This window comes from Pseudopodoces humilis, chromosome 6, assembly GCF_049639895.1.
Source record: "Pseudopodoces humilis isolate 2021_Gansu_Grassland_sample_001 chromosome 6, ASM4963989v1, whole genome shotgun sequence".
Lineage (NCBI taxonomy): Eukaryota > Metazoa > Chordata > Aves > Passeriformes > Paridae > Pseudopodoces > Pseudopodoces humilis.
The window spans coordinates 5994838-6010096 of record NC_142205.1 but is presented as its reverse complement, the minus strand read 5'-3'; the positions used below and the strand labels follow the sequence as shown (position 1 = coordinate 6010096).

The 15259-nt window shown below is 44.7% G+C and overlaps 1 long non-coding RNA gene across 1 annotated transcript; it reads left to right on the top strand.

Moving 5' to 3' along the window:
- The first annotated feature begins 1619 nt into the window (after positions 1 to 1619).
- On the top strand, positions 1620 to 12278 carry LOC106628527 (uncharacterized). Its single transcript, XR_001331939.2, has 3 exons — positions 1620 to 1949; positions 7813 to 8737; positions 10171 to 12278. It is a non-coding gene; the product is annotated as an uncharacterized LOC106628527 (long non-coding RNA).
- The last annotated feature ends 2981 nt before the right edge of the window (positions 12279 to 15259 follow it).

The window sequence follows — 15259 nt, the reverse complement described above, 5'->3', positions numbered from 1 at the left end:
CTGCCTTTTTTGCTAACAGGGGAAATCAGTGTTCAGTCAGCAGATGAATGCAGCACAGTCACCAGCACATGATGGGCTGATGTCGACCGTGGCAACTCTCCAGAGGTAAAAAGGAGAAGTAAAATTGCCCTCGTTGTTGCCTTCTCCATCCATATGAATGAAACCCAATGTGTGAGAGGAAGGGTATCTCTCGTGAAAGCAAACCCAAAGACCAGGTTTTACCTGAGACTCCAGACTTGCCGGGTTCAGTCCCACTCTGAAGCATTTTCACAGTTAAACACCACCACCACACCCGCCCAATTTCCACCAAAATGTCACCACTCCACAGGAAAACGCCACCCAAGAGACTGACGCTGCAGAAGGAGGAGAGGAGAACTACTGCAAAGACAAATCTAATCAATCCATGAAAAAATTGGAGAGAAAGTATGGTTGTTCAGAGGCAAACCACAGCTTTGGACAGCAGCTAGGAATCCCTGAGGGCTCTCCTAAGCAGGGTCTGTACCTGTGCTCTTCTGATGTCTCCTGACCTGGCACTGTCGTGCTGTGGTGCCCAGTGACACAGCCTCTTGATCCAGCTATAGGGGAGAATGAACAAAAATGCCCTCAGCATTCAAGGCCTCCATCACTCTCCTTTTCTGCATCCATTTTCATCTTATTAAGATTCATACTTTGAACAAGAGTTGGTCATTAGATCACTGGACCAAGGCTTTATTTAAAATGGATTGCATTCTCAGGTCAGTCACCAGTTTCTTGTGTGATTCTGAGAAGAATCTCCTTTCCCCAGATCCTGCTAATGTCAAATGGATATTGTAACTTTTCCTTGCTGTGCTTTTCTTAGTCTCAGGAAAGAGACTGTCTCACACAAAGTGTATGCACAGCAACGGTGACAATTATTTGGTTTTATCATGAAGTATCTTTAACCATTATTTAACAAAATACCAAGTTCCTGACAATGTATTAGGGGGAAAAAAAAACATTTCACCAAGTCCCTTTCCACGTAGTTCATTCTTGTAAAAAGTATCACACCAGTGTGTCCAGCCCATATAACTGCTGTAGGTGCTGTAGTTGACTATAAAACCTCGACTCTTAATTGCCTGCAAGTGCCTCCTTCTTCCCAGGAACACCCTCAGTGTGGTGCAAGGGAGCACTGATGGGCAGTGAGGAAGGAAAGCAGGGACACACTCAATCGCCCCAAAGGATAAATGTCACAGGTGAGTTCTGCCACCCAACCCTGTGTTCCACGGCTGCAGATCAAGCCAGGGTGGCCAACAGAGGCAGGCAGGACTGAGCCATTTGCTTCTGCCTCAGTGCTACTGTGTAACTTGGGGAAGTCAGTTTTGTTCCCTGTACCTCAGTTTCCCCATCTGGAACATGGAAATAATTTTATTGGCTTCTTTTTAAAGGCCTTTCAAATGAACAGCCCTTTAAAGAGGTAAGTTGTATTATAAGCAACGGACTCTCACGTCTGCCAAGAACCAAAAGTGATATGAGGGAGATGAAATTCAGGCCACCTCATCAGCAAAGCATGTTGACCTGGCCTTCAAGACAAGGTTAGGGCTCTTGGAGAGAGCCCATTCCTTTTTGGGACGGAAAGGAGTGGACGTAGACCTAGCACATGCTTTCCTATTATTAGTCATTTGTATCCATGTATTGCTGCAAATGCGTACAGCCCTCAACAACCCACCAAGGCAAGGGCACAGCCTAAAGTCATCTAACCCAGCAGCTCATCTAAAGTCATCTAACCCATAGCTCCTCGCTATGGGGGATGAGGAGAGTTGCCAGGTAATTTCCCCTTGATGGCTGGGGCAGGATGGATGCAACCAGTCCTCACCAAGCCTGCAAGCCCCAGCACCTCCATGAGCCTCTCAGCAGGACTGGAGAGGGACAAGAGCAGGCAGAGGGACCTGCCCAGGGACCAAGTGGAGAGCCCGGCATCTCTGGAGGACCAGGTGGGTGACTCACATTTGGCTGGGGGAAGCGGGCGAGGTGCAGGCACAGGCGAGGTTCCTGAGGACCTCACAAACAGGGCTGGAAGCACGACCGAGAGCTGCTTTGCACGACAGGGCCAAATCCGTGGCTGGCAGCGCTCCTGCAGCCGCCCCGGTGTGTTTGTGTAAGGATCCAGGCCCGGGCGCGCTGGGAGGCACCGGCTGCCGGGGCTGGCATGCCAGCCGGAGGCCCAGACGTGGGGACAGTGCCAGATGCCGGGCATATTTTGTCAGCTGTGCGGGCTGCGGGCTGTCACACGGGGCTGGCCGTGCACCTGCGCGACCCCGAGCTGCTAACAGCCGGCGACAGCGCTCTGGTGCCGGATCGCTGTCCGCCCCGTCCCTGGGAGCAGGGATAAATCAGCCTCCCCGCGGGTAACCCCGGGGCTGGCTGCAAATGCTGGTGCACCTAATGCATCATAATTATGCTCCTCGCCGCGGCTCAAGGTGTGCGGCCTGCTGCGCTCCACCAGGCCCGGATCGTGGGGTGCTCAGTGCTCCTGGTGCTCCTGGGCCAGCCTCTGGAGCTGATGAGGCTCTCAGGGTCTCATGATGCAATTGCTGAATGTTTGGGAACCTCCAAGCAAAGATAAGGCCAGAAAAAAATTCTGGGAGAAGAGCTAACACAGGGACAACAGGAGATGTGAAGTGTGTTCAGTAGCCAAAGGCAAGAGCTGCACCAGGCACTGACTATTTGGGGATTAAAACCTTCTAAGACGTGAGGGACAGCATCTGAAGGGGTCAGGGAAGGAGGCACTGATGGACAAAGCTGCATTTACCTATTTTATCACTCCCTCTACAACAACCTGAGCACCAGCCTCGAGCAATCCGGGCACATCCAGAAGAAAAGTCCTGCTATGTCCAGCCCCTTTGCAGGAAACACACAATGGGTGATGGCTTCCACATTCTCTCCTCTTCCACTGGCCACCCAAAATAAGAGCAATCTGACTAATTACCAGAGCTAATTAGCATCAGGATGAAACATCCAACATGGGCTGCAGACTCTTAGGAAATATATTTTGCTGCCATGAGATGCAGAAAAATTATTTCCCAAGCATCATCTGCACAGCACAGCCAGCTATGTGACTTTTCCTCTTTTTCCTCATCAGTTCTTGGTTCTTGCATGATGATGATTTTTAATGCCAAAGCATTGTGCTTCATCCCTCTTTATTTCAGGCCGCAGGCTCACCACATTTTGGACTGGTTGCAACCCATCTGGTTTCACTAATACTTCTAATATAATATTTATAACTAGCTAAGGGCTGATCATATGACGGGTGTAATCCATAAGTCATGTGCCAGTTGTGGTTATTCTACACCTCAAGCCATTTCTCTATATTTTTGTGTCCATAGCCTGCTGGGGTATTTCTATGTTTTGTCACTGTTGTACCTTTCCACCTTTGTAGCCTGGCATTAAAGAAGGCTGTCTCAGTAATTGAGAGAAAAAGAATCACTTTGTTTCCACTCAAAAATAGGAAGTGAGATGAGATAATCAAACAAAGCCATTGCTTGCCATCATCTTTGGATTTTCTGAAGGAACTTGTGCTTAGGAAAGTTGTTGAATCTAAACAAAATCATCTTCTCAACAAATTCCTCCTTCCCACTGCCAGAAGGATCATCCAACAGAAACCAAAACCAGGTCTGACAGCTTTAGCTCACCCATAGCCATCTGTGGCAGCCCAGCTTCATCTTCAGCAGACACAGGACACTTCCTGGCAGACCAGCAGGTGCCAGGGAGAAAAGATCCTCTGTGTAAAAGAGGGAGTTCCAGCTGCATGCAGGAACTTCTTGTTCTCTTTACCCTTCTTACCCTATATTGCCAAGGTGGGAAAGTGGGAGGCATCTCTGGAAAGGTGCTCAGGCACATCCAGAGATGTTCTTGATCCTTCCCAAATAGCACTTTATACAATACCATGAAGAGATTTTGGGTGAGACCATATTTGAGGGGGGAAAAAAAACTAAATAAACAAATAGAACCCACTTTTTCCTTAGTTTTGAAAAAAATGAATATCATTAGTGTTAAGCCACTGGCACCAGGCTAGGATCTGGCCCCGTGTGGCTGCAGAGGCAGAAGGAGAGTGAATTCTCCCTTTCCACGGGTGCTTACAGTTGGCCACAGCCTGCAAAAGCAAATGATTTAATGATTCATGCTGGCAAGCAGAGAAGGATGACTTCAGGTTTGAGCTTCCCACATCACTTCTAGCAGCTCCCCCCGCAGACCCAACATGTCAGTGGCCAAGACAATTGCACAATGCAGAGCCAAGAGGTGCTGCCTTCTCATCCTCTGGGGCAGGGGCACAAAGCAGGGTCCCTCCGTGGCACATGGGAATTCAGCAGCAAAACAGAGGCTGTGCATCAACCCCAGGAGAAACTAAACCTCTCCTTTTTGTGCTCAGCCTTTCAGCAGCAACAGCCTCTACCCCATGGGTCAGTTTATTCAGAATGGCTCTGCAGTAATGGGATTAAGAAGCTCTTCACTGCTGGGATCGCTTCTCAGTGGGAAGATCCAAAATCAACTGACAGAAAACAGGATAATTCCTCCTGCAGAGGGAGCAGGATTGTTTGTGGAACCAAATGATCAAACAATGAATACTTCAAATGTGCCATGCCTGGAGACACGTACCCCAACTCTGTGGGCACCGGGCACAGCATCAGGGCTGGGTTGGGCCCCATGGGGGGCAGGTCTGTGGGCCTGTCAGTGTTTGAAGGTAGCAGAGATGACAGGGAAAAGGAGCAGTCATTTTCTCAGGCAAATCTCAACTGTGAACCTCAGGGCTGGAGGCTCAGCTCCCACAAGAAGCTCTGGAAGGAACTTAAAAACCTGAATTTCCCCAGGATTTGGGGCTGAGCAGTCTCAAACAACATATCCACCATCATATGAGGATGTGCAAAAACACTTCTCTCTATTCCAGAACTGGGTTTCCCCTTCCACCAAGTGTCTTTATATCTTGCACAAACCCTTATCTCCAAAGAGAAAGATACTCTCAAATTCATACCTTGCCAAACTACTTTTCTGGTTCATGCAGGCCTCAGGATTTGGCACTGAAGAGGGTGAATTGACTCAGCAGCAGCAGGCACCTAGAGCTTGTGAAAGGAGAGCAAGGCAAATTTTGGAAACCCATCAAGTCTCTACCATCAAGAATGGGAGTCACTCAACCAACCTCTCCAAGAGCCTTCATGACTGAAAATATTTCACACTAAAGGCCCTCATACATTTAACATGGACACGTTATTTCAACTTCACTGGTTTTAGGAGCTTGTCAGAAATTGTTGTTAGAGGCTTCGTACATGTCCAGTTTTTCTCCAGTCTCTCTCATGACAGGAAGTGAAGTCTTGTAACAGTCAAGACCCTATTATGAGTTTCTAATGTTCACACAGAGCTTGATGCCTCAAAATTACATTATTCAGGGTCTTCTTCATCTGGAACAGTGAATGGACTGAAGTTGGTCTGAAAATCAAGTTTTCTTCTCTCACAATAATTCTGACTTTTACTTAAAATAAATAGAAACAGCTAAAAATAAACTTTCTGCTTTTAGATATAAAACTTCAGTAAACATTTGAAATTTCATGCCAGAAACAGTCACTTCTCAAGGAAAAAAAAAATTGCTTAATCCACAAAGGAATTTTGTGACAGAAAGCATTTAAGAGGTAAATATTTTGCAGCAGCCCTGGAAATGCTCTTTTGCCTAGCCCACTGCAGTGCACAGTATGTATTTTAAATATCAGTTGGAACACAGACATCTGGACCTTTAAATAGAGAAATCTTTATTATCCCCCCTTCCAGGTAAGCTCCATAATAGATCCTCATAATGATTCTATGCTTTCCTCTCATCCCATTTCCACCTTGATTGTGACCATGTTTGATACTTATCATGATATATCTGTGGATTTGAAAGCAAATTACTATCTCAGGAATTCACCAGGGGCTCTGAATGTCATTAGGAGCAATCAGTAGCAGGAAAATGATTTTAAGTTAGGGTGAATGTGAAAATTAAAGAGCCTCTATGTCCTGTTTGACTGTGCATCATGTTTGGCTCTGCTCAAAGGTGGGTGGAAAGCAGAGGAATAAAAATGTCCACATGAAAACTGGAGTCAGGGCCACAGCACATATTTCACTAGGCTCTTGTTTCAGGGCAGCTGAGGTTGGCTTTCTGATCAGCTCAGCCCGGGTATCACAAAGAGAAACATTATCAGCTCTTTCTGGTGTGCTAATATCCAATTTATTTTTCAGCAGTGCAATTTCCTGCCTGCTCTTTGAACAGCTATCAAAGGACAAGACACCAGATCATGGCAGACATTCTTCTAGTGCTGACATCTGCTAAACTAGTCAGTCTGTTCCTATACAGCCCACTCAATGCATCCTAAAATATTTTATAAGCCACCAGTGGAACAGAGAACGGTAATGTGGGTCCCTGACCTTTATTTGAGCCACCTTGATGTTCAGTACAGATGGGGAATCGCACTTCAGCAGCCAGAATTTCTGGGTCCACTCAGTTTAGGGTTTCTGCATTACCTCCAAACCCAATAAAATCCACTTAATGCCATCTGGCACTTCACATCCTTCACTGTTTTTCATTAGAGAGCACTGGCAAATCTGCATATAAGGCTTAATCTAAAAGCCTCTGAAAACCAATGGAAAGTTAGTTTTGGATCATGCCTAAAGGTGCAAGACTTTATTTAGAAAACTGCTTTCTACAGCTTTGCTGGAAGGTGTTCATCCTTTGAAGAAGCACTCAACCAGCAGTGAACACATTCCAACAAAACATCTGGACACCTAGGAAGAAGTTGATCTCGTTACATTTAGAGAAGCCCAGAAATATCACTGATAAGCTATTGCTCGAACTCACATGTGTTAACTCTGTGACTATTTTTGCTTTGGGTGACACCACTGATACCATGAATAAATATCAACATGTTTCACAAACACAGGCAAGTACAGCAAGGCACTACTCACAGCCCATTTTCAGAGTTATTCATGGAACCTGAAGTCTCTGTGTCACTGTCTCTCATGTCCTCTCTGGCTGTATCCCAAAATATTTCCCATACCGCTGCTGACTTCTGCCTTAGTTTTGAGCTCTGCAGCCAGGGTGGAAAAAAAAGTGCCTAAGCACCTGGGTGTTTTCTTGAACGATTGATTGCAGGTTTATCTCAACCAGTCACTGTTCAAGGAGTCCTTTTCACTGCTTTCTGCTCCTCACCATCCTTCTGGGCTGGGATTGTATCTCCTGAGCATGACCTCTCCTATCCCTGATTCACATCTCCCTGACTTCCATTCCATCCTTGTCCTGGGTCCTCCCCTATGTCATTGCTCTTCCCAATCTTCAACTTAATGCCAGGCTAAAGTTTTATTTTCTTCTTGAAGGGGTTCCTAGATGTATTTTGGCCAAATTTCTGGCCCATCATCTTGTTTATCCAGACCACTGTATTCTTCAAATTCATATCCACTGAGCACATTTGTTCTCATTCACTTCTTTTGAGCCCTGCCTAATCGTGGCATTTTTCTTTCCCTGTATTCTTTTGGTACACTGTTCCACAGGGCCCTGATCAGGATAGAAGTGAGAAGTTCACAGACCAAACTGTCAGAAAGTTGATAATGCCCACAGAGTATGCATTTATGTGCTGTGAAACATGTTAGGAGGCCAAAGTGGAGAAACTGTATTGCAGAACTGCCTTGAATTTTGGCAGGGGTTGTATTTTATATCATATTAAATGTAGGAAGACATTTACTGACGAGTACTAACCCAAGTCCTGCATTAAACTGATGTATTGGTTACCAGTCACATCTTTCATATTTTAAGTAATTGAGCTTTTTCTCTACTTTCAGCATGCTGACAGGCAGTAACACAAAACTGAAGAGTTGTACTGAAAGGAAGCTGAAATGGAAAGTTAGGAGTCAAATGGTTTCAGGACTCACAGATTTTATTTAAACAGTACCTAAATGTTCGTAGAGTGAACAACAGAATAAAGTCTATCAGAAGCAAAGTATGGGAATGAAGTTCAGAAAGGGAATATGGAAGAAATGTGCACAGAGGTAAGCCAATGTTAGAAGTCAATATAAATGTATTAAAAAACCTTCTGAAAAGCAATTTTCTAAAGCTCTGAAAGCTAATAACAAAAGCTGCCTCAAAGCAAGTGGTTTTCCAGACAGCTGTTCAGACTGATAGATGATCAATATGTGACAAATGAGCACTCAAGACACATTATCTCATGACAGCAAAGTCAAATAAATACTGAGGATGCATCCCACCCTGCAGCCTTTCCTCCTGGAGAACACATCTGAAGAGATTCCTCAAACTGAAGCGTCAGTAGAAAAGATTTTCAAACAAACTGATAAAATGAATGAGACCAATCTGCAAGGCCAGTCAGCATTCACCCAAGAGCTCTATGGAAATCCAGAGAGGAAATTGCTGAATGGTTATCTGTGGTGCAAAGCCAGCCTGCTGTTTAAATCAGCCTATGCCAAAAGAACAAAAGCAATAAATGTAATGCAGAATGAAAAAGCAGGTTCCAGAGAAGGAACGAAAACACACAAGTGTGATTCTGTGTAAGGCAAACTGATCAACATTCTAAAAAAGAACATTAGAGACAGCAGAGAGCAAGGTGTAATGTGGAAGAGTCAAATGTTGTATCTGCAGGAGGAAATCCTGTTTCACAAATTGAGTTTTTGGGACTGTCACTGAGGGAATGGTGTTGTGAGTGATGCCATTCCCTTGGCTTTACAAATGTGAGAACCTATGAAAAATTTCAAGGTAAGAGCTACCCTGGATGGTTTTCTAAAAATAAGAATTTAGTGCTCCATGAGAATTAAAAAAGCAAAGAGAAAATTGAAAACTAGTAGGAAAGGACTTTAGAGCAATATCACAAATTTTTGCACATAGCTCCAATGCGTCAATCTCACACAGGATAGAGCAGAACTACAAAAGACAAGGAAGCACAACAAGACACCAGAGACAGGGAACAGTTTCCAGACAAAAGAGCCAGAATAGGCTAAAACCCTTCATCTTGGAAGAAAAATACAGCAGAGGGGATCTGAGAGAGGTCTGTGAAGTCATGACTTGCATGGAGAAGGTGAACAGGAAATAATTGTGCACCATTTCTCAAAACTTCAAGGGCCAGAGAGACACTAATGAAATTATGAGACACAAAGTTAAGAACAGAAAAAAAGGACATTTCTCTCACAAATGAGTTATGGGACTGTCATGGGCACTAAAAATTACAAATTAGTACAAATGGGCTTAAAACAGTAATGATGGCAGCAGGGCTGTTAAACACCATAATCCAAACTCAGCCTCAGGAGATCCCTTAGCTGCTGACTGCCAGAAGCTGCAGTGATGTACCACAGGTACCACCACTCTGCACTCAATGTGCTTCTTCCTTTATTATTATTATTATTATTATTATTATTATTATTATTATTATTATTATTAGTTTCTTAGAATCTTTCTATTTTATGATTTCAAGATAAATCATAGCAGAATAACCCTGGACCCCATGTCCTTATTCACTAACATGCCTCTACAGAAATGTATCCCAACATGAAGTTCAAATTTAACCAGAGACAAGGTGCTATGTGAGATTTTGTGGAAAAATACACCATTGGTATACTCTAATAAAAAATTCAGCCTTTCTGATGAATGATTAATAGAAGACTATAATAGACTTTAGCAGATGGTAAGATCTCCAGGAAGAGGAGCCTCTCTAAGCATCCTCTACCTTCCCAAAACCTCAATTTCTCCACCATGGTGGGAACAGCCCACTGGAGATGTGAGCACATTAGCTCATGTAAGTGAAGCTGTCAGTGATAGTACTCTTCCCTTTTCACCATTAAAAGCTCTTTTACACCTGCAGAATCTGACCAGAGACTTTGGAATAAATATGCCTCTAATTGCACACTTTCTATATAACCACTAAGAGTCACTGGGAATTCTTGGGACCTGGCAAACCACAGTCAACAGCCATCATTGAAAAATCTGGCAAACAAATATTTGCTTTGCCCTCACCCACAAAAGTAAACTTCCACCCAAAATTTATAGGTTTTAACTAAAAGAGAGTCTGTCCTGTACCTATGTCCAATTTAAGGTTAACTGTCCTTTTTCTGAAAGAAAAGAACAATAAGTGAAAGATTTTAATATCTTCAGACCTCATCCTTTTCACTTGTTTTTTGTTGTTTTTTTTTTTCCAGGGGACCTGAAACTTCAAAAGAGAAAAGCCTAAAGAATGTTGTGTGTACATGGGGTGACTAAGTTTGAGCTAATGGTGATACTGGGCATCTTGTTAGTGCAGTAGGGGACAGGGAGCACAGTGAGGAGGTGGGATGGGGCAAGGCAGGACAAGTTACTGCTGCTCACCAGGATCCAGGAGACCAGGGACACTACAGGGAACAGCCCACTAGGGGATTTTGGCAGAGATGGGACTATACCTCATGTCCATCTCCACACACAACCCCTCTCCTGACCACAGGAACAACCTCCCAGCCTCACACAGGTCCTAAGCAAACAAATGGGAGGATTTTTACTGGTTTTAATGATGTATGAGGTCAGATGGAGCTGAAGCCAGACCAGCTGCCAGTGCAACTGTGCATAAATCAGTGCATTGGCTCGCAGATGGAGAAAGAGTTGAGGTTTTTGCAGGTCCTTACCCAGCTATTCAGCCTCCCCTACATCTCACACCCAAGAAATTTTGGAGCCAACACTGCCCTTGCTGAAGTCCCTGGGTGAGCTGTCCTTGTCCTTGATGGCCCCAGGGGCCCTGTCTAAGCTGCCACAGTGTGGCTCAGCCTCTGACAGGTCCCTGGGGACACATTTATGGCCCTGCCTTAGCTGGAGGGAGGCACTGAGACACTGGTTTGGGTAAGGTAGTACTTCCACTAGGGCTAGGCTGAGAACTTCAGTTTCTTTTAACTTTAAACAACACTACTTCTTTATAAAATTGAGCCTCTCCACCTGCAGCAGAGTGCAGATCCAAACTGATTTGCAACACTGCTGAGGACCCAGTGTCTCCCACCAAGAAGCATGGTGATGTATCAGAAAGTCAGATATCTGTTGGACATTCAGTGATGGTAGGGCTAGAGGGAACCTGTATGATTATTTAGTCCAGCTTTCCACACAATTCATACAGTAATTCCTGCATCATGTCCCCAGCTTAAAACGTATAATCTGTTTTTGAAATGTGTCCAGTTTTTATTTATACAATTCAAGCAGTATAGACTCCACTATTCTTTCATGCATTGTATTGCAAGCAATCATTATGTTTGGCATAACTGCACTGTTCTTCTCACAAGCCTCATTTTTTCTGCCTCTGGGTATCATTGCACCTCTTTCTGATAGACAGAAAAGCCACAGGACAGCAGCAACATCCTCCACATGGAGAGGTGAACAGGCAACAAAGGCATTCACCCTTTGCTCTTTGCTGAGATAAACTGACAAAACATATTTTACAGACCTCAGATCACGGTTACAGCTGAAGAGAAGAGAGGACACTTAAATCTCATCATTCAGGCTAAGAGAACAAAACTGAGCTGCAGACTGTCATAAGCACTTTTTTCCTCTAAATGCATATTGACTGTGTCTAGTAAAAAATAAGCATTTAAAAAGAAATACAGTTTTAAGTCAATGACAGATATGACTCCAATTTACATTGTGTGTGAATAATTCTCATTTCCTATCTCATTTCACTATCCCTCCTCAGTTTCATACTATCCAAGAGGACTTTCATAATCCTGCCCATGCACATTTGCCAAGTCTCCAAATAGCTTTAAAACAACCCACTGATGAGAGACCACCAACTTTACAGGTTCTTACAACTCCCACTGTACATTTTATGGGTATTTAGAAATGCTACAGGGTTTTCCTAATGCTGGAGAAATTTCAGTTCTCTTCACTAATAATAGACATGTGTTTCAGCAGCCTTTCCTCACTTTTCCTCTCCTCGCCTGCCTATATTCTCAAATTGCTGCTTTTTAAGATGTATTTTTCATAGAACTATAAAACCAGAGACATTTTTTTCTTTTTTTTTTTTCTTTTCTTTTTTTTTTTTTTTTTATCCTCAGATTAAGGACTGGACAAAACTCTCAGCCTGCCAAGCTAATGCTTTCTTCCTTTCTTTTTTCTTTTTTTTTTTTTTTTTTGGTTGTTATTTAAATACTTCACAATAAAAGAATGTGCTCCCGATGGAATTTTTACTGCAAAAAGAAAAGTTTTCCCTTTCTTCTTTCTTATATCTTGTACATTTTGAAACACGTACTGAAACCCTGAAACCTCCTGAGGAAGATGGCTGCTCACATGTCAGACTATTAATGATAATGTCAGACTACATGACACATATTTAAACATTAAAAGAAGAAGAATTAAGCCTGCATCTCAGTCTCACTTTGATGATTCAACTTCACATTGATATTCTCATCTTGCCACTTGTAATCAGACTTCTGGTTTTGCTCTTCAACAGCATTTTAAAATAATTCCTCTTACCTAAGGAGGATGTTGGAAACTGTAATGAGAGTAGCTGTACTTTTTTAACAAGTGCAGAGCTCTGGTTTTTCACAGGGTTTGGAGTCTGTTCTGGTTTCCAGAAGTACAAGGCTGTCACCAGCTGAATCATCTTTCAGAAACGCTCAGGATGCTTTCCCAGGGAAAATGTCCTGTCCTTTGGGCACTGCTTTGGAGACATCTCCCTGACACCCACCTGCAGCATGTCTTTTCCCCATCACCTACCCTGGGCTCTGAAGACAAGCCTTTCAAACATCCCAACTGCACCTAATAATTCCTAACTAATTCTTGCCACCTAGCAGATTATTTCCATTTTCCTTCTTATTTGCTTATCCCTTTTAAAAAACACATTGTCTGAAGACACATTCTGGGGTTTCACAGTCTTTTCTTACATCTACATTAGTTTTTACCAGGGCAGAGAGCCACCCAACAGGGTGTGTCACCCACTGGGAGAAGGCAGAGACTGATTTAGGGTATGGTGCTGTAGTGCCAGGGAGAGATTGACCCTGTGTGGGTGGAGTTAATCCATGACTCTGAGTAACTCAGTGACAGAGGATGCTGGGAGGAGAGGTTAACACTTCTCCAGTGATTTTTACCCAGGACTCTTATGTCCTTCACAGAGGACTGGCAGAGGGTTTATTTCATTATTTCCAATGCCTGACAACCCTTTTGGTCACAAAGGTGGTGGTCTTAATATCCAACATAAATCTCCCTTGCTGTAAACTGAGGCCATTTCCTCTTGTCCTTTATTTACCCTTGAAGGGAGAGGTAGCAGGGTTGCCTGACAAGTGGTGCTGGTGCTGAAGTTATTTTCTTAGTCGCTCTCAAAGCAGAGGAGGATCCCCTTTCCCACCTTACCAGTGTGCAGCCATGGCCACACCACCACATCAAAAAATGCCAGGCACATCAAACAGGGCTGGGCTGGAGGTCCAGCACAGAGAACCTCAGAGCTGACAAAGGGGGGAAATGGGAGGACAGCAAGAAGGAGAAAGGGCAGTGGCACAGGACACTGGCACCATCACCCTGGTTCTGCCATAGATGAAACCTTCCCTGGAGCGTGTCTATGTCCTGCAAGTTCCTGCCTTACCCATATCTATAAAAAATGGACCCATAGGATGCAGCAGGACTGCTAAAATGACACAGCTCTGAGTGCAGACAAGGCTAGCACAACGTGTTTTGCAGAAAGGAGAGGCCAAAAGTTTCACTACAAGTCACAGCCATGGTCCTGTCACTGCATTACTCCCTCACAGCCAGGTGACTCCCTCCATCTGTTGTTCACCTCATGCCATCATTTTGACACGTAGGCACTATGTAGCAGAATGAGCTGCTGCTTCCATATGGCACAGAGCAGGCAGCACCACCTGCAGATTTTTCTACATTTGCTCCCAAAAGCCATGTTTCTCTGGGGGCATTGCACAAGGACACACCGCCCCCAGACCAAATTCCAGTGCCAGCACAGCCACAATGCTTTGTTTTCCAGAGGCCAGGTGGTGAGCTCAGGGATCACTGCCCATTTCCATTGCACATGGAAGACACACCAGTGGCTCTGGGGCTACCATGGCATATGCTGAAGGGATGGGTTTGTTCTTCAGGAAACACACCTTGGCCTAATTGAAAGAGTTAACCTTCATATAAACAACTTAAGCTGGTAGAAAAGGTTGCATGAACTCTTCCACTGCAGTTTAAATCCCTCTCCCTTCAGCTTAGTCCCAAGCAAGTTTCAGTTTCAACCTCTGTTAAGGTAAACAGGAACAACCCAACTGGATGGTGACAGTCCCCACCCAGTTTGCCCTGCTTTAACTGTGGAAGCAAAGGAAGGTGAGCACAGTGGGAGCAGGTTTGTGTGCTCACAGTCTGTGCTCTGTGGCCGGCAGCTGTCCCTGCTGTCCCCTCTGTGAACGGGGCACAGGCAGGGACGGGCTGCGTGCACCCCTCCGTGCGTCACACTGAGGGACGAGGCCCATCGTGACTCAGCCCTGAGCTGGGCCACCCCAGCCATCCTGTGATACCCATAACCACAAGGATACTAAAAGGAGAGAAGGGGAAGGCCTGACGGGCAGTTATGTGACTAGGGACACTCAGGTTTAGGTTTCTTCTTGGAAGCACTCCGTAACGCAGCGACCGCCAAGGCAGCAACTACATAACCAGCATGAGAAGATAAACATTCCCTAGGGGAAAAATGAGGGGGGGAAATGGTGTAAATGGCTGCAAATGCCTTTGGTTTTAATGGCCTTTATCTATTTACTGCCCAAATGAATTTGGTTCATGGAGTCAAGCTGGAAAAGCAGGGGGATTTTAGGGAGGCAGAATTTAATGGCTGAGACTGCAATTTTGGGCCAAGGTCCTCTTCTGGTGTGAAGAGCCACCAAATGTTTAACAGAGGCTCCCACTGAAGGATTGACCCTGCTGGAGGGACTGCTGCTACTGCCACTCACTGGGATGCGTGGGAGAAACATGGTCAACTGAAAATCCCTTTGCTGGCTCTCAGCTTTGAGAGTTAGAGGAACTAAGATGAAAGATGGAGAAAACAGTCATTAAGGCATGCCCTAGCATTAGCAGCAATAATTCACAGGCTCTAGCTGAGGATATCAGGGCGGTTTGCCAGCACCACTACAAGGCAGGGGGGTGCTGCTACCCACACTGGGAAGTCAGGCACTTCTGACTTCAACTGATTCACCTAAAGTCCTCCTGGAAAGAAAAATCAAACCACAGTGACAGTTGGGACACGGGAGGTAATGGAGGAGGGAGCACCGCTGTCACAGATACGGTGCTGAACCAGGACTCGGC